Source organism: Macaca fascicularis, chromosome 1 (assembly GCF_037993035.2).
Source record: "Macaca fascicularis isolate 582-1 chromosome 1, T2T-MFA8v1.1".
NCBI lineage: Eukaryota > Metazoa > Chordata > Mammalia > Primates > Cercopithecidae > Macaca > Macaca fascicularis.
Genome location: NC_088375.1, coordinates 26,411,158 through 26,431,089, shown reverse-complemented (window position 1 = coordinate 26,431,089; position 19,932 = coordinate 26,411,158). Strand labels below are relative to the sequence as shown.

The window sequence follows — 19,932 nt, the reverse complement described above, 5'->3', positions numbered from 1 at the left end:
CTGGCACAATCTTTCCGAAAAGTATTCTGGCAGCTTTTAGTAATTAGTTTCTGTGTACCCTACAATATAGCAGTCTCTCTCCTGGGAATGTGCCTGAGAGATTTTCACACAGGCCTGTAAGACACCACGTAGGAAAATGAACACAGCAGCATTATTTGTAACAGCAAGAGTTGTCCATCAGCAGATGAAATAGAATTCAGCTGTCAGATGCGATAAACTAGTGAATATACATCAGAACATAACATTGAATAAAGAGATAAGAAATATAATGAGACACTATGTATGACGTAAACTAAAAGCATATACATGGCCAGCTGTGGCGGCTCATGTCTGTAATCTCAGCACTTTGGGAGGCCGAAACGGGCAGATCACAATGTCAGGAGTTCAAGACCAGCCTGGCCAATGTGGTGAAACCTTGTCTCTACTAAAAATACAAAAATTAGCTGGGTGTGGTGGTAGGTGCCTGCAGCCCCAGCTACTTAGAAGGCTGAGGCAGGAGAATCACTTGAATCCGGGAGTTGGAGGTTGCAGTGAGCCGAAATCACACAACTGCACTCCAGCCTGGGTGACAGAGCAAGACTCCGTCTCAAAAAAAAAAAAAAAAAAAAAAAAAAAAAAAAAAAAAAAAAAAACAACAACAACAAAAAACACAGGAAAAATACATATGTATCAAGAGTATAAAGAGACATACATTAAACATGTTAGAGGGAATGTATACTAAGTGGTAAGGAATGGGAATGGGAAATGAGAGATGAAGGGGAAAACTAAAATAAACTAAGAAAGGGGCTTTATGGGATCAAACGTAAGAGTGTGCCAGGAATTGAAATAAGAGTATGAGTAAACTGAATCTCTGATTCTAAAATCCAAAAAGTTAAAAAAACAAAAAGGCACACATAATATGGAACAGGGTGCTATAAGAAGCCTCACTTGGTCTCTGTAGAAGTTTCTTCTAAGCACATGGGAACACATGAGCCTCACAGGATATAAAGTGCAAATCAAGACCCTGTTCTTAAATTCATGAACTATGATTCTCTTTAGACTGTTCTCCTTCAATCTCTTGAAGCTCTTTTCAATTCTACAACAGTGGTGATAATTAGCCAAGTGGGGAGAGGAGGGCATAATTCCTCTTTCCTGAGAAGCTGGTGACAAAGATTCCCCCGGCAGAGGTATTTTAGAAACGCTGATTGTGTTCTTGTATTTTCCATGTTTCCCTCTATGTGCTGGCAGTAGCAAATGTCTTTATCGTGGCTGTCGTCCAGAGAATTCGAAGCCAGAGCTCTGCTCTGGGCATACATCCAGAAGAGTGATTTGGATTCCATGGCTGAAGAGCCCCAAAGTTTAAGGAGGGCCCAGAGGCTATGCTAACTGCCTCTTCAAGCCTTTACAAGTTGAAGAGAGAGAAAGGCTGAAAGCCCTTGATCTTTCTCAAGGTTGTGTGTGGCCTTACTTTGATTTTTGTTCTGGGACAGGATGCCTAGATGTTTAGAAGTGTTTTAAGAGCAAGAGGTCAAGTATCACCCTCTTGAGGGGCCAGAGTAGAGTGGTGAGACTATATATCTGTGTTTTAGATCTTGCCCTACCTCCAAATTGGATATGAAGATTAATTGGGTAGAATTTTCTCAACCCATTGCATTCCTTACCGTTTAGTGTGCACTCACTCTGAGATGATGGCTAGGATTTCATGAGCGCTGTGTTTATGAAATGACTGAAATGTGTTCATCTTTTTAGCATGGAGGCAACACCACTCATTGACAAAGAAGTAGTTACTCATGAAGAGTGATAAAAAGCATCTGAAATTCCTTCCAATCTCACATCAAATGTCTTCCAATACACTGGAAGTCCCATTATTTTTATTGATAGTAAAAATTTTCATGTTAAGTATTTATAGTTATTAATTATTTAGAAACAAAATCTTATAATTTTAACCAAATTGCTAAGAAGTTATTATTTGCATTTTATAAGTAAAGAATGGTCTTAGAGAGAGAGGTTACCTGCCTTGACCAAGACGACACAGCCGGGATATAGTAGAGCCAGGATGAAAGCCAGGTCTACATAGATGCATGTGTACAGCTTTGTAGCTTATTAGTGTTGCTATTAAAAGCTTTCGCTAAGATAATACATATATTTTATCCAGCAACTTGGAAACTAAGGCATTCTCAAAACTTCTGTATTATTATTTTTTAATTTTTTAATTTTTTGTGGGTACATAGTAGGCATATATATTTACGGGGCACATGAGGTACTTTGATGCAGGCATGCAATGTGTAATAATCACATTATGGAAAATTGGGTATCCATTCCCTCAATATTATTGATTGGTTCCAACTAGGCAGATAAAACTTCAAAACCAGATCCTTGAAAGAATGAAGCACAGAAAAATTTAAAGGCTTTCAAGCTTAGGATTACTCATCACCTAGAGAGCAAAATAGTGCCCTGCAAATAGGAGAGACCCCATCAATACAAATTCTCATCCCCTCCTGCCTAGCACGAGGTGCACAGTAGAATGTGAGAGGCAGAAGACTGGATACCAGACACCTTGGAATCTAGGAAAGGGGACACAAAAACCGAAGGCACTCTGAAAGGGTGATAAGAGATCTTCCATGGCAAACAGAACCTGTTTTTCCATTCTTCTTGAAGGTCAGGCCTTACTCTGTTGACACAAGGGTTGTTTTCTGTGTCATTTTCTAGCTAAGGCTGATGGTACCTAAGGGTGGTACAGATTTTGATTCTTTCTCATCACTTCAAAGTCTACATAAAGATTCTGCTGAGAGGAGCCCATAATTTTCATTGTTATGGGTTAAACATACTGACTTTCATTTGATAGGCAAAGTGCCCTGTGATAACAGGTAACAATAATTATAGTTGCAGTAATAGCAACCATTAAGTAAATGTTTAGTATGTGTCAAATGCTGTGAAAAGTGCTTTATATACATACATCCTCTCACATGATCCCCTCAACAGCCCTCAAAAGTTGAAATCATTACTTCTACTTTACCTAACTAAAAGCAAAGGCCGGGTGCAGTGGCTCATGCCTGTAATCCCAGCAGATTGGGAGGCCAAGTTGGGTGGATTGATCGAGCCCAAGAGTTCAAGACCAGCCAACAAGGTGAAACTGTCTCTACAAAAAAATATAAAAATTAGCCAGGCTTGGTGGCACATGCCTGTAGTCCCAGCTTCTCAAGAGACTGAAGTGGTAGTATTGCCTGAGCCCAGGAGACGGAGGTTGCAGTGAGCCAAGATCATGCCACTGCCCTCCCGCCTGAGTGACAGAGTGAGAACCTGTCTCAAAAAACAAACCCAACGAAACCCCCAAAACAGTCAAGTAATTTCCCCTTGACCATCTAGCTAATGCCTGGTGGAACTAGAGCCAATTTACTTCAGACTCCAAATACCATATTCTTGACCCTTATATTTTAACTTTGTTACTAATACCCTGATCATCTGTGACCTAGGGAAACTGAGACACAAGGTGTTGATTCATTAAGGTAACAGTTTGGAGTAGACGGGGTGGACTTGCGATTTATAAACATAAATTTTGCTTCTTAATTGTCCATTCATTCATGTAACTAATATTTATGATGAGGAATAATTAATGCTGCATTCTTTTTATTAGTAACAATATCTGCAGTAAAGTATAACTGAACATCATAAATGTGTTAATAATACATAACAAAATAAATATTAAATGCAATCATCAGTGATATTTCCTACACAACTTACTGCTTTCCTTTAAAAAGCCTTCTTCAGCTTCCTCTAAACCAACATTTTTTAATCTGAGGCCCCACGGGATTCATAGATAAAATTTGAGGTAGGGAAGGGGTAATGTTCATGGAGTTGGTTTGGAAAAAACTGACATTTCTATTTCACTAGCATCTAATTGAAATTTGATGTTTTTCAATTACAAATATTGGCAACAAACTGCTGTAAAGTTGTAATATCTCTAACTTTATCACTATGCATATTTTAAAGTATGATTTTGCAGTTGTTACAGATACCTTGAAATATCATTTATGTTCATCTCTATTTGGAAACTAATTTTTATTAGATATACTGCTGCATATATTTATCTAACACTTTAATAAAGACATATATATTCCTATAGCACAAATATTTTAATATTTGATAGCTGCATTTCAATGTAATTTGTCTCTTTTGCAGCCTTATGCCATTTATGTATTTGACAACAATATTGAGGAAAGTCCATGGACTTTACCATAAAAAAGTTTGAGAACTCCTGTTCTAAGTCATGTAATAGGGGTAAACTTTCTTATAAACGAGAGTTGGAGTGCAGAGAGGGTAACTGTGCCTGATCTTTGCAGAGCAAGAAGGTCCTAAGCCTGAGACCATTCCTGAGAAACTCCTTCCCATACACCTTGCTCGGACCAATGCATGTGCAGTTAAGTTTCTCTCTTTGGCTAGCTTATGTCTTCATGATTCCAAGAAGAAGCATGTCCTCATGGACAGAAAACTCAGCAATTGGTGTCTGTTCAAATATTGACTGAGACTCAGGGCCCTGCAGTGTTGACTGGTCATTCAGGAGCTTCACATTGACACCTGGGTGCCTGTCGGGCTTTCTTGTGTGATCCCAGGCAAGTTCTTCAAGACTGTGAGTCTTGAACTCATCTTATTATAGTTGGGATAATAAGCCTTGATGTTTATAAAGTGCTCTACAATTTTCAAACTACTACATTACCTCCTCAGTTCTCACAATACAACTTTAGAACTGGATAAGCATTGTCACTCTTATATTATATGTGAGGAAGCAGGCTCTGAGAGATCACAAAACATGCCTTGGATTCTATATGAGTTCAGGGCGAAGTTGGAGTAGAACCCAGATCTTCATACTCTTAGAAAAATACCCTTTCTCAACATGGGCAACTTTACACAGCTTACCAACATAAATGTCCTTTGGGCATCTCTCTACCTGCTGTTTTCCTTCTTAAAAACTCAGTTCCTGCAATGACCCTTCATGTCACCCCACCAAAATCCCTTTTTACCCCGCACTTGTGTAGTACCCAACAATGTGCCTTTTGATATTGGGTGGATTCCTGCCTTAAGTTTTGACAGGCTTGTGTGCTGTTACTCAGTGTGAATTTTGGGTCTACCACAGTAGCTGGCTGACCTCAGACAAGTCGCTTAAGCAGCCTGGGCCTTTATTTTCTCCTCTATAAATGGTGATAATACCAGTTTCACAGGCTTGTTGTGAAAATTGAATAAGAGGATAATGAAGATGGTTTTATAGAACTGTAAAATGCTTTATAAAATGTCACTTGATGCTATCAACAACCAAAATAAAGATAGGTTGGGAGGTGGTAAGGTGCAATGAGTGATTCAGAAAAAGAACCTGAGGGCATGGGAACTGTTCAAGTCCTGGCACTTTTTACTTGCATAACCCTGGAAAAACTGCTCTCTCTTCCTGAACCACGGTTCTCAGTTTTGACACAATTTTTTTAGTTTACCTATTAAAGATTTTGTGAAGATAAATGAGACAAAGTATCAAAGCTCTTACTACAATGTCTAACACTCAATAGCTTGTATTGTTGTTGCTGTTATTATTATTTTTTCTGAAGATGAAGAATTTTTTTTTTTTTTTGAGACAGAGTCTCACTGTTGCCCAGGCTAGAGTACAGTGGTGCAACCTCCTGGGTTCAAGCGATTCTTGTGCTTTTGCCTCCAGAGTAGCTGGGATTACAGGCATTCACTGTCACACCCAGCTAATTTTGTTGTTTTTTTGTTTCATTAGAGACGGGTTTTCACCAGGTTGACCAGGCTGGTCTCGAACTCCTGACCTCAAGTGATCCACCTACCTCGGCCTCCCAAAGTGCTAGTACTACAGGCGTGAGCCACCGCGCCCAGCCAGAAGAAGAGTCTCTTCTTACACATCTTATTGCCCACAATGTCAGCACAGTATTTTGCAAATAACAGGTGCCCGAATAGAATTTTTGAATGAACCACTGATTTTTTAAAAAATTCTATGAGGTAATAGAGATGGAAAACACTGTAAATTTTTAAAATTTCTATCCAAATATCATGCCTTGACATTTTTTCTCAAGTCAGAGACACCGTGTTATAGAACAGAGTTAGCAGGCCTGAATACAAACCAATTCTTGAGACTCATCCCGGCTGTCTCCTGCACTTCTAAAGATTGAAAGATATTTTAATCTTCCATCCTAAAGATGAAAGGATATGCTATCTATATTGCACTGCTTGGTTCTTCTATGTGACACTGCTTGCCCATCTAATGGGGGTGGCTGCTTTTCAAGCACATGCAGTTTTTCAAGGGTCCATCACTCTCATCAGATGATGAGCTCCATAGGAACCGAGTCCGTATTTACAGCTCTTTGCGTTCTCAGGAGTCAGCATAATGGAGGCCAAAGGGAAGGCCCTCACTGAATGTTTACTGCTGACCATGATGGTTTTACCCATTCCATAGCCCAGATTCCAGGCAGAGGCAGCTGCTAAGGCTTTGAATATATGACCCATTTTCCTTTATTCTTTTAGAGTTCTTTTGAGAAAAGAAGCACTTAAGAGAACTAAGGCACGGATTGAGGATGCTGTGATTTTTTACTACAGCTGTTAATTATTAGCTGATGAATGAAAAAAGGAAGTATTAAATGCACAGCTGGTCAAGATCACTCCATCAGATAGAAAGAGGTTAGCCATACACCTCTAGCTTGTTGCTTCTAGGATCTCATGATGCTTGATATTAAACAATTAAGAATGAAAAGACATCTATCTGAATTACAATACGTCTGGAGATAGAAATCTCACTTTTGTGTAGCACTTTTACTGTAAAAATCGCTTTTATTTCCACCTTATTATTTTGTCTCACAATAGCCTTGTAGAGTAGGTGGTATTGTCCCCAGTTTTACAGATGAAGAATCTGGAGTGTAGTGAATTAGATCTAAACCACCCCTTAAGGCTAGGCAGCCAGTATATTTATTATCTATTGCTGTGTAACAAATTACCCCAAACTTTAGCAGCTTAAACCAACAAATATTAGTTATCGCACAGTTTCTGTCATCCAAGAATCTGGGCACTGCTCAGCCGGGTGCCTCTGGCTCAAGGTCTCTTATGAGGTTACAATGATGCTGTTGCCGCAGGCTCAACTGGGGTAGGATCTGCTTCCAAGCTCACTTGTGATCATTGGCAGAATCAGTTCCTTGCAGGCTGTCAGACTAAGGGCTGCAGTTCCTCACCAGCTGTTGGCCAGTTCCTTGCCATGGGGGGTCTCTCCGTAGGGCAGCTCACAACATGGCAGCTGGCTTCCCTCAGAGTGAGCAAGTGAGAAAGCAAGAGAGACCACCCAACATAGCCACAGTCATTTTACAACCCAATCTTGAAAGTGACATCCCAGTATGTCTGCTGTGTTCTGTTCATTAGCCTCACTCGAGGAAAGGGGGTTACAGAAGGGAATGAATAGCAGGACACAGGGTCACTGGGGGCCATCATAGCGGCTGCTTCCATAGCTCAATTCAGTAAAGAAGGATTCAGACTCAGGCTAGTGTTCTTTCTGATACACCATGCTGCTTCAGCCAAGGCCCATTAATTCTTTAACTTGCCTAATATTTATTGCAGAAACTATTCTTGACACAAGGATGCAAAAATAAAATGTGTGACCTGAAGAAACTCACAATGCATGAGTGAGGAATGGACAATTCCAGTACCCACTGGGGTCAAGGCCATGCCAGAAAAAAGCAGGTGGCATTGTGGGAAGTTCACGGTGAGACACTTCTTGAGGCTCCCCAGTCTCAAGAAGCCTCCTGGATGGAGGAGCTGACATCTGAGACAAGTGTTGACAGACTTACGGACTGGTAGGATTGGGTGAGGAGAAGTGGAAAAGGCCTCTCCAGCACCTATGAAAGACTAATTTTGAGAAAACATCACCCATTCGACAAAGTGCAAATTATTTAGTACAACAGCCAAGAGATAAGCAGGGTAAGCAGCTGCTGTTCGGGCTGGAAAATTGAGCTGTGTGCAGTTATCAGCCTCCATCACATTGCATCACCTGGAGAGCTTCTAAAAATACCTATACCTTAAATCAAATTAATGAAATGAAAATCTCTGGCGGTCGGGCCTGGGCATTGGCATATTTTTAATCACTCTAGGTGACTCCAAGGTGTTGTCAGAGTGACAACTGTTGGAGTCAATTATAAAAGGGCCTTGTAGACTGTGCTAAAATGTTTACATTTACAAAAAATCAAGGAGGCTTAAAGTAGAGAAGTGATTTGATGAAATTTGTATTTTAGAAATATCATTCTACTCATACAGTCTAGAAGATGGAATATAAAAGCAGAAACTACAAAGCAAGATTCAGGCAAAGAGGTTATTGCAATAATCCAGATGAGAGATAAAGATTAGCAATGGTAAATTAAAGCAGTATCAGTGAAGATTCAGGGGTCAGGACAGATGAATATTATTTGAGAATATTAAGGCAACAAATTGATTGCATGCAGGGTGTAAGGGAGACGGAGGAACAACTGGTGACTGGAGGTTTCTGGTTTGACACAATGGGGAGATGTGATAATATTTCCCAATAAATGGAATGCAGGAAGAGCAGTGGGAATGAGTGAGGAAATGATACAAATATGAGTTGAGTTGGACAGGACTCCTATGTGGGCATGTCCAATAGGCCACTGGAATGATGGCTAGAAGCTGAAATGATAGGTGTGAGCTGGAGATAATTATTTAAGAGTCACAAAGCCCAGGGAGTAGCTGAGTTCAACAAGAGAGAAGAAATCGAAGGATGGACCCCTAACAGATAATTGTATTCAAGGGGCAGGCAGAGAAAGGGAAGCTGTCCTCCAAGACAGAGAAACAGCAACCTAAGATTTGAGAAGAAAAGCAGAAGGCAATGGTATCTAATGGAAAAGGGGAGAAACTTTCATAAAAAAGAGGTGATCAGGAGATCCCAAAGCTACAGAAAAGTAAACAATAATGGAGAGTTATGGACAATCCCTTTTTTGAGTAGCAGTTAGGTATCAAGCTCTTCACAACTCTTTCAATGAGGAATTTGGGGGCAATAACTACAAGAAAAATTCTGATTTTAATCATAAGAACTTCTATTGTTTCATCTATCAAGAAGTGTATGGAGAGAAGACTCCCGTGATAGTACACTATGGCTGATTAGGATTTACTCCTGAGCTGGGCTAGCGTTACCATCCGGGAGAGTATCCAGCCACCTATAAAAATTTTAAGTTTTTCTTAACCAGTAGAAAGGATGAAATGGATGTTGGATGGGTAAAAAATAGTGTCTAATACAAATGTTTTTCTTCAGGTATATCCTTGCAACAAGGTAGAGATTATTACCTCCTTTTTTACAGATGAGAAAACCAGGGGAAGCAGCAGTAAGAACCTGTTCAAGAAGGCACATCTCAGATGTCGAAGAACCATGATTCAACTCGAGTCCGTCTGCTTCCCAAGACTGTGGTATTTAAACAGCTTATAACAAAAATTCCTTCTATAGCTCCCCATAAAAGGGCACACAGTTCTTTCTTAATGTATTATTTCAGGCATTCATTCACCACTCATGTATTTGTGAAGGTGTTCTCACTAAATAAACTATTGGAACCTTACTTGACTGTGACTTCATCAGTTTATGACTAATTACCTCTCCAACTTGTCAAGATTATTCAGAATTCTAATTGTACTCTGTAAGGTGTTAGTCATTTCTTATAATGCAGGATTAACCAGAGAGAGACACTCTTTCAGCAACATGTTTCAAACTGTGACTGCAGATACCTGTGAGCTGGTGAGCTGGGTGGCCAGAACTACTTCTTGAGCATGATTCATGGTGCATCCACCTCACAGTACAATGGCCTCTGGGACTGTATTTTCCTAGCTTGCTAGCAAGTTTGCTGCAGTATAGTCATATGTCCTATTGATGATAAGATAGGCAATATTTATTATTTATTTTATCTATAGAGCAGCCCATCAATCTGCCACAAAAGAATATTAAATTGGTTTACATAAAGTGGTTTTGAAACTGGTTTATCCCAAACATCTGTGATCATCCGCGTTAGCAAATTCATCATTTGACTTTCTCTAGGGTCTTTCCAGGAAACCAGGACACAGTGACTGATCAACCATGTCCAAGAAATCTTTCTTTACTTTCTCTTGTTTCCCTATATCTTCTTTCTTTCCCTGACACACCTTGCCTTTTATTCATTCCCCTGAATCTCTTTTCTGTAAGTAGTTTAGCTAATTTAGCCCTGGAGCCATGCTCAGTGATGAAATAGGCACAGGCTTAGAGAATACTCAATTATTGATTGATTATTAACCTTCCAGCTTCTGCAACCAACATCAACGACCCACATTCCATAAGGGAATAAAGAGCAAATAAATGAATGGGCACCAAATCTAGTGCATTTTTAAGGTAGTATAATTTGTTTTAGGTTCCCAAGGTCCACACCGACCAGTGATGTGCTACTTTCTGCTCAATAACTGTCAGTCCTCCAGTCCATGAAGGACAACTACGGTATATACCCAATACCAACATACAATGAGAAGACGTTGACATCAGGAGAGTTAATAATCATAATAGCTACATTGATTGAGTGCTTACCACGTGCTGGTCACTGTGCTCAGCACTTTAACACTATATCTCTTTTAATCTTTGACTTTGCAAAGTAGCTGCTCTAAATAGCCTCTCTCACAACAGAAGAAACTGAGGCTTCGAGAAGTTAAGCAACTTGTCCAAGGTTATGCAGTCAGGTAATAACAACCTGATATTCCAGTCCAAGTTTTTGGTTTTCTCTTGTTGTTTTTAGCTGCAGAGATGGAAATTCTCAACCATTCTGATATGGTTTGGCTGTGTCCCCACCCAGATCTCATCTTGAATTGTAGCTCCCGTAATTCTCACATGTTGTGAGAGGAACCTGGTGGGAGGTAGCTGAATCATGAGGGTGGTGTTTCCCGTGCTGTTCTCGTGATAGTGAATAAGTCTCATGAGATCTGATGGTTTTATAAAGGGGAGTTTCCCTGCACACACTCTCTTGCCTGCCACCCTTTACTCTTCCTTCGTTTTCCACCATGATTGTGAGGCCTCCCCAGCGATGTGGAATTGTGAGTCAATTAAACCTCTTTCCTTTATAAATTACCCAGTCCTGGGTATGTCTTTATTAGCAGCATGAGAACAGACTAATACACATTCCGTCTTCCAAACGCTTAGATAAGCAAAAGCAGTCTCCTCTTGATTTATTCATTTAAATCACACACAAATTTCTAAATCTCGCTGCTTTATGCTCAGAACTTGAGTTTTAAAGAATAACATTTTACCTATTCTTTAGAGTAAGTTCTTTCTTAAGCCCCCCTATTTTTCTCCACAGAGAGATCAAAACCAGCCTTGTTTAACAAAGGTAAGAGGTTTTGGGAAGGCTTTTTGAGGGAGAGGCTGGCTCATTTCTCAAGTGGGGGCCTCCTAGGACAGTTGGGACAAGAGCCCTGAGTCACCTGTGGCAGAGCACAGAAGGAAGAGGAGCTGCCTAACTTGTATGTAAGAAGGCAGCTATGTTGTTGTTGTTGTTGTTGTTGTTGTTGTTGTTGTTGTTGTTATGGAGTTTCGCTCTTGTCGCCCAGGCTGGAGTGCAATGGTGTGATCTCAGCTCACTGCAACCTCTAACTCCCGAGTTTAAGCAATTCTCCTGCCTCAGCCTCCCGAGTAGCCGGGATTACAGGTGCCCACCACCACACCTGCTTACTTTTTGTATTTTATTAGAGATGGGATTTCACCATGTTAGCCAGGCTGGTCTCGAACTCCTGACCTCAGGTCATCCACCCACGTTGGCCTTCCAAAGTGTTGGGATTACAAGCGTGAGTCACTGCACCCAGCTTTTTTTCTTTTTAAAACAACTATTTCAAGGTCAAGTGAACCTCTGGGAGCCACAGACACAAGGAGAATTTTCACCCACTCAGAGGTTCTTCATCATGCACATCAATTGGGTGCTTGGGAGAAGAACTGGAGGCAGGGCCAGGGACCAGAAAGAACATCCCTTGATAAGCAGGCCAGCTGCAGGTAAGGCATGAAAGGTCATCCAGACCCTCTTCCCTAAGGAAAAAAAAAAATCACTTGTGGAAGCGCAGCTAACTCTGTCACCCCCAGGTAAAAAATGAAGACTCAGGTGGGCTGGGAATAAAACAAAAACAAACAAGCAAACAAAAACCAACCCTAGAGGAAGGGGAAAGAAATCGCGAGGGAGTAGATTATTAGATGTCTTCCACTATTGGGAGTGGCGCAGGATCCAAGAGAAAGGCTCATTCTAACAACAGGATGCACAGGGCATGCCTGAAACCAGCCTAGTGGCACCAGGTAACAAACAATCGCAATCTAATGAGAGAAACAGGGAAGGGGCAAGGAGAGAGCCTCTCAGATATTCAGGTGTACAGGGAAGGCAAGAGGCATGGGTGGCATACAGACATTGAGGAAGACTTTCAGACAGCCAGCCCTCATCAAAGGTAATGTTAGAGGAATCAAGCTGGTGTTGCACTAGAAATAGCCACAGCAACAATACAAGCCAAATCCTGCCTGGGTTTCATTTGGACTTTCTGCAACTGACAGTTCATGTCAGTTCTCAATTCTTAAAAATATTGTGGCCTTTTCTTCATTTCAATTCTAAACCTCTGTTCTCTATGCTGCATTGTGGCTAATTTCTTGCAATGTGTCTTCCATTGTATATATCCTTTCAGCTGGTTCTAATCTTCCACTTAGTCTACTCAATGAGTTTTTAAGTTGCAAATATACCTTTTTTTAAAGAAGTAAATAGAAGTTCTATTTAATCTTTAAATCTGCCCTGTCATTTTATATTCTCTTCTCTTTGCTCATGCATTTGACACCTTCTATACCTTTAACATATTAAATATACTCACTTTGTATACTGCATCTGATAAATCCAGTGTCTGAAATCCTGTGGGTCTGATTCTCCAACCTGTTTGTTTCTGCTCTCAACCACAATGCTTTGTTTCTTTCATGCTTTTTCAGTGAACTCTTGTTTGATTTAATTTTGTGTGGAATAGATCCCTGGTGATGGTGCATTCTTCTGTAAAGAATTTGTGTGTGTTTTAGTCAGATGATAGGGGGTCACCAATCTAATACCACCTAAAAATAAAATTTCGACTTGTACTTTTTTGAATTAAATAGGCAAAATGAATTTTTACGAAAATCAGAAAATCCCCAAAAGGCTAAATTTAAGTGAAAAAACTCTGGGAATATGATTTTTTCTCTCTCTCTCTATGGTTATGTTTAAGTTAACAGTTTTCCTTGTTGACCTTCTTTGTGGTGGAGGTTTTTGTTTTTGCTTTAATGAAAGGATTTTCCGAAGGATAAATGACTCTATCCTTTCTGACTTTGTTTACCCTCTCTAATTAGAGTGGGCTCCTATAGCAGGGTTAGTCACCAAGGCCACCAGAAATTAACTGATTTCTCCAGGATGGCCAGTGGTTTTGGATTCCTGCTTTCACTTCGTTTTCGCAAGTTGAAATCACTTATAAAAAATAAAGGAACAAAGTGTCCTAGTAGTGTCTATTAGTCTTGTCCTGGATTTGAATCCCAGGTCTGCTATTTTAATTATTGTGCAATCCTGGGCAATCTATTTGCTTTTCTGAACTTGTTTGGTCACTTGTAAAACATGAATAATAGTACTTATCCACATATCTGGCTCTCATGAAGACTCAAGATAATGAATATAAATTGCTTAGAACAAAGAAGAAACCTTGCCTGGCACTTAATCAGAGGCAGCTGTTACAAGTTATTAGCAGACTCTCTTGGCATAAATGTCTTGAAATCTTTAAAAACAAAATTGGTCATTTTCCATACAGGCCTTCTGCCCACTCAACCCAGAGTGGTAGTAACAGAGAAGAGACCTGGTTTGGAGGCAACTGGGCTGTTATAGACGAGTAAAGGTGCTGGTCAGTGGGATCTCTGTTTCCCCATCTTCTGTTGCGTTGTTTGTGTCCCAATCAGAAACGATCCAGTGGCATAAATGACATATCTCAAATGTACAGGTGAATAAATAAATAAATTGGGTGGGGAGGATGTCAACTGAGAGTTGACTTCTATTATTAAGTGCTGTTGTACAGAATCTTAAAGAGTAATGAGGAATTAGCTCAATGGTATTTGGGCAGATTCTCCATCTGCCAGGGTGATAGCCTTAATGATTACTTCCATAACATCCAAAGGGTAAATTTAATTCATATGTTCCTGATCCACTTACACTAATGTAATTTCAACTTGACCTGACAGACACTGACTGATATACAGACTGTCCTCTCTCCTTTTGGTTAATTTGGCCAGATGAAAATTAATGAGAACTTAGTGTTCATTTGAAAATAATTAGGTCTATTGAATTTTACATGTGGCAAACCATCTTTATTTTTAAAGGATTTTAAGAGTTTGTTGACTGATGGTTATGTGACTATGGTCACTTTGGACTTTTTCATTTATTGTGCCCTGTATCAATCATTTTAAAGTCTTTCAAAGAAATAATAAATTATGGCAGCATCATTAACTGAAAGCTCTCCGATATCTTATGGAATTTTTGTCTATAGGAGTATGGAAAGAATCCGTGGTTTATATTCCTTCTCAACTCTTGAAAGATGTTTATATCAAATTGAATTGATTTTGTTGGCAACTTTATCCCTTCCAATGTTCATTCAGCCTTCAACAAATATTATTGAACCCTACAATGAGTTCAATTGGTTGGGCTCCCTGGGATACAGATTGCAAATTATAAACTTGCTTGCAGGTTTATTGAGAAGGTACAACATCTGCGAATGAGGGAAATTGGACTTGGTAGAAGAAGTTAAACTGTGCTGCAGTTTTGACCAAGGCCTCAGCTGGCCCTTCAGAGAGTTCTGGAGCTGGGGATAGCCTTTGAGAGTTGTCCTGAGTTCAGGCAAGTGTCCCAGGCCTTTGTACCACTGTATTGACTAATCACTGGGTTACAACTTTAGAAGGAATAAAACATTGGGCAAAGAACTTTCTTTCACCAGTGGCAATTCCTAGGAAGGCAATCAGCTGTGAACCATTGGCAGCTGATACTCCCAGCTGCTGGGGGAAAGCATGCCTTCATCCTGAAGGCAGGACCTGAGTAATGCACTGCAGCCTCTCCTAGCCCAGGGATACATCAGTGAGCAAAATCTAACACCGTTTCCTGCTTCGTGGAGCTTACAGTCTAGTGGATAGTCGCAGTGAAAAAAAAAAGTTTTAAAATTATATATTGGCTATGGGTGATTGAGTCACTGAAATCTGCTCCTATAGACTGTCCCTAGGGAACTCAGTGTTTCACAGCTATCAGGTATCTTTTGTAAAGCTTCTGTGAGAATGTATAAGACAGGCAGGACACTCAGATTATTTCCATTCTACACAGAGGAAAACTCAGGCACTGCATAGGCAGAGACTTCCCTAAGCCATATTCTAATGCAAGGGTGGAAATGGTAAAAAATAGCTACAGGTTATCAAGAATCCTCTCACTCTTAGGCCTACTGTAAACATTACCAGATGATTTTCCTTGTTGGCTTTCTTTGTGGACGTGTTTTTTAGTTTTTCTTTTAATATAGTTTATTCTTTTTTGAAGGATAAATAGCTGTTTAGGGTTCGGCTTCATTTTCTCTCCTTAATTTGAGTGGGCTCCTACAGGTAATACCTACCTTAAAGGTAAAGATGAACAAATTGAGGCCCAGAGAACCTTAATTGCCTATGGTCACAGCCATTAAGTGACAGAGTTTGGGACGAGCCTATCTGGTGCTTCCTTACACTTTCATTACCCATGCCCAGGTATTCCGATACATGATCTGGAAGATCACATGGTGAAGTGGGGAGGTAAAGTGGATTTTTGTGTTTCTCAATGTTCTATTGTGCATTCTGTATCCCCTTCAGCAACAGCATTGGTTTTCAAATGATTTGCAAGTAAACTCTCTGGACTTTAGAGAATAGTCCATGGGACACGGTCAAAGATGAATTTAACCTCAGGGGAAGGCTGCTACAAAACCAGATGTCCTAGCTTCCCAAATATAATGAAGTTGCACTAGGAAGTGGACAAGAGAGGGAAGAGTTTAGGAGCCCTTCTCTGGCTCAGCAGAATGAATGGTGCAAGGATCCAGCCCTCAGCTGGAAAGAAGAGCCTCTCATGGGGAGTGGGCACTGATATCTCGTGTTTGAGCCTCCTGCAGAGGAGATCATGAGGGAGGGTCTATAAAGTAGTAAAGAATAGGGAGGCCGAGACGGGCGGATCACGAGGTCAGGAGATCGAGACCATCCTGGCTAATATGGTGAAACCCCGTCTCTACTAAAAATACAAAAAACTAGCCGGGCGAGGTGGTGGGCGCCTGTAGTCCCAGCTACTCGGGAGGCTGAGGCAGGAGAATGGCGTGAACCTGGGGGAGCGGAGCTTGCAGTGAGCCGAGATCGCGCCACTGCACTCCAGCCTGGGGCACAGAGCAAGACTCCGTCTCAAAAAAAAAAAAAAAAAAAAAAAAAAAAAAAAAAAAAGAATAGGGGAAAGCATAAACTTCACAGCCAGTCAGACTGGGTATAAAGCTCAGACTTTACATTCTCTAGGGTTTGCCTTGGATACATTACTTCACCTCACTGAGCCACAGCTTCCCAGTGCGTAAATCAGGGATATTCTGATCATCTTCACAGCAATATGGTGACAATTCAATAGGAATGTATGTTAAAATGCCAATAGCAGAGTAGGCACTGGGTAATTAGTAGCTCTACCTCTTAGCAAGGTATGAGCTCCCACTTTTAGTCTTCTTGCTGTAAAGAGGCTGGAACTCAGAAAGTGTTCAGAAAACCAGTCTGCTTCCCTGGGGGTTAGTTGTGACCCAGGGCAGCCACAGCTGACACAAACCAGACTTTGCCTTTATTGCTCTACAGAAAGGAACAGGGACATGGTTCTGGTTCACTGGCTGGGGACAGGCAGTTTCCACCAGGATAGCTTAGAAGAATGAGGCAGTGAGTACAGGAACTGCTAGAAGCAAGATTACCTCCCCAGTGCCATTTCCCTGGGCGAGCCCTATGCCTCTCAGAAAGCTGTAACAAGCAAGAAGGTTTTGTAGAGTCCCATAGGTCCTGGGAAGGGGTGGGAGAGAAACAGCCTACTTCTCAAGGTCACTTCCAGGCTGTATGTCACCCACACCTTTGAGCAGAGCATGAAGGCAGCACCACCCTCTGCCAGATCACCTCCTTGTATTTTGCCTGATGAGCAGCAGGCTCTCGTGGGCAGAGATTTAGAAGAGTGGGAACTTCATATTCCAGAACAAATGGAGCCTACCTGGCACCAGGGCCTCGGCATTTATTATCCTTTGGGATCCTTTAGCTCTACTTTAATTTTCAATTAATATGGTGAACTGTTTTTCACTTGTCAGCAACCTTGACTAGGTGCCCTCTCACTGCAGAGTACAAGCTGCATAGCACGGGGCTTGAGAGCTCTGACTTCAGTTCACACAATGAGGAATAGAAATCTGCTCCACTGCTTACTAATTGTATGACTTTTAACTCCTAGAATTTCAATCGGTAAGATGGGAATAACGTTAATACACACCAGATGCAAATGAGCTAAGGAACTGTGAGGTGCTATTCTAATGCCTTACACCTGTTAGATGTTCAATTAATGTCACTCATATAACGCAGTGTTTCTGTTAAGCAGTCAATCCTTTGGTAGTAAGAGCTGTATGATCAACCTGGCCACAAGGAAAAGCAAAGGAAATAGAGTAGAAAGAAATGCACAGATTCCATGACTTAGAAGAAATATGGGATGAAGAATTTTGAAAAATGACCTTACAGGCATTTATTCAGGACAGATGGCCATACTGTTTCTGATAAAAGTCAGTCTGCTCTAAGGGGGCCTCAGCTTTAGAACTGCATTTTAATGAGAAGGATTCTTAACTTAGTTATCATATGGCATAGGGGTGTTGGTGATAATTTCATTCATTCCACAAATATTTTTACTGCCTACCATGTGCAAAAGTTTTCAAAATAAAATAACTGACACATTCAGAGTAGTGTGGTACATATAATTTCTTGTCAACTGGATTGGAATTATTCGGAGTGCAACTGAAGAAGGCCAAGTTTGCCTTTGTATTTTCTGCTTGCTCTTCTAGCATTCTCCTGCTCCAGGTAACTCCAGCCTCCTCCCACCTCCCACCACATCCCATCTCAGCTCATGTCCTTAGTTGTTTCTTAGGCTCTCCCCTCTTCTGGATGCAATCAAATCCTATCTGTCCTTGCCCATCGTGTCTTTAGTTTCCTCAATGCCCCAGATTCAGGTATCTGTGTGAAATTGAACTGAGAGACCATATTTTATATTATATTAATGAGTTACCATCTCATTCAAGTGTTACACATTCCAGAAATATTTATACTAGAAAGGGAGATAGCTGGGGACTCAACACCTTGACTCAAGGAACTGAATCTAATAGGATTTCAGTCTATACAACAGGAAGATGAGAGGCATACAGATCTTTCTGCTTCCTCCTACTCTGACATTTTCCAAAAAAAAAATGGGAAGAAATAAAAGATCATGCAGTGAGAACAGTGTGCCAGATACTGAACTGGACTTGGGAACTACATAAACAAATAAGGTAGTCTAAGTAAATTTTTATGTTAAAAAAAAGTAGGCAATTTGGAGAGTGCTAAGATACCTAATACTTTTCATTCCAAATAGAGATTTTAGCCATGTTATGATTGTGACATGATCTTGCCATTATCCACTTATGTTGAAATTGCGTATGTTTGCCGCCTCTCACTTCCCACCTGACTTGTCTCCTGTTTGACCTATTGGAGCAATTTTTTAAATGCTCCAGTTCATTAAGTAGATTTTTAAAAGGAAATCTATGACTGTATCAACACAATGCTTCTGTTAAGTCATCAATCCTTTTAGTTTGTTTTTCTAACATTCTGAAACAGTGGTCACTTGGAGGTGGTGGAGGGGGTATTTATTAAGCCAAATTAGGCCAATGGGGTTTCACAGGTAAATATTAGTACTTACTAAAATGTGACAGTTTTGTTTGTGTACATCCACAGTTGGAGCCACATATTTTTTGCTGGGGAAATACCTTTGAAATCATAATGCAAGTATGAAGTTTAATTCATTAGGAAAATTCGGTTTTATTTAAAAATATACAAAAGGAACCCAAGGCTTGTAATTTAGCTGTTCGATTGAAACTTTATAATACCATATGGATTAAAAGTCGGAAGATATCAGATCTTTCATTTTTAACTTGATAGTCTCTGGAATATTGAATTTTAAATTGGTATATTTGAGGGAAAAGCAGTGTCCTTGTGTTTTGCATCCTCTTGGTATTCATTCTTAGTATTCAAACTATCCAAAACACTATGCAGCAATCCTTCAGAAGAGGGACCTGCAGTCCGTGGATAAATTCAAGGTGTCCATAAAGTTTCTGAAAAGAAATGTTGAAAGTCAAATGTATATACTTTCTTCTGGAAAGAAGGTTTACAGTTTTCATCATATTCTCCAAGTTATCTATGATCTTCAAAATGTTAAGCCCAATTGTCTTGGAGATAAGCTAACCAGTCATCTCATTGTACCAATTGGGAAACTGTTCACCTGCTCCCAAACTTACATGGCTAAGCAGCTTGCCTAACATCCTCCATGAGTGTAGCAGATCCTGGGCATGAACAGAAATCTGTGGATTCCAGGAAGATGAGAATTAGAACCATTCCCACCAACACCAATATCCCCTGGACCTTTCAGGCAAACAATAGATATTAAATTTAGTTTTTAAAAATATTCTTGGCTCGGCATGGTGGTTTACGCTTGTAATTCCAGCACTTTGGGAGGCCAAGGCAGGTGGATCACGAGGTCAGGAGTTCAAGACCAGCCTGGCCAAGATGGTGAAACCTCATCTCTACTAAAAATATAAATATTAGCCAGGCATGGTGGTGGGCGCCTATAATCCCAGCTACTCAGGAGG

The 19,932-nt window shown here is 40.4% G+C and overlaps 1 long non-coding RNA gene across 4 annotated transcripts in view; it reads left to right on the top strand.

Moving 5' to 3' along the window:
- The window catches only part of LOC107128807 (uncharacterized), a 269,214-nt gene extending 259,648 nt beyond the window's left edge, over positions 1-9,566 (top strand). For all 4 annotated transcript variants that reach the window (XR_012428458.1, XR_010578304.1, XR_006698191.2 and 1 more), the window contains one exon: positions 9,324-9,566. This is a non-coding gene — a long non-coding RNA (uncharacterized lncRNA). The remainder of the gene's footprint in view (positions 1-9,323) is intronic.
- The last annotated feature ends 10,366 nt before the right edge of the window (positions 9,567-19,932 follow it).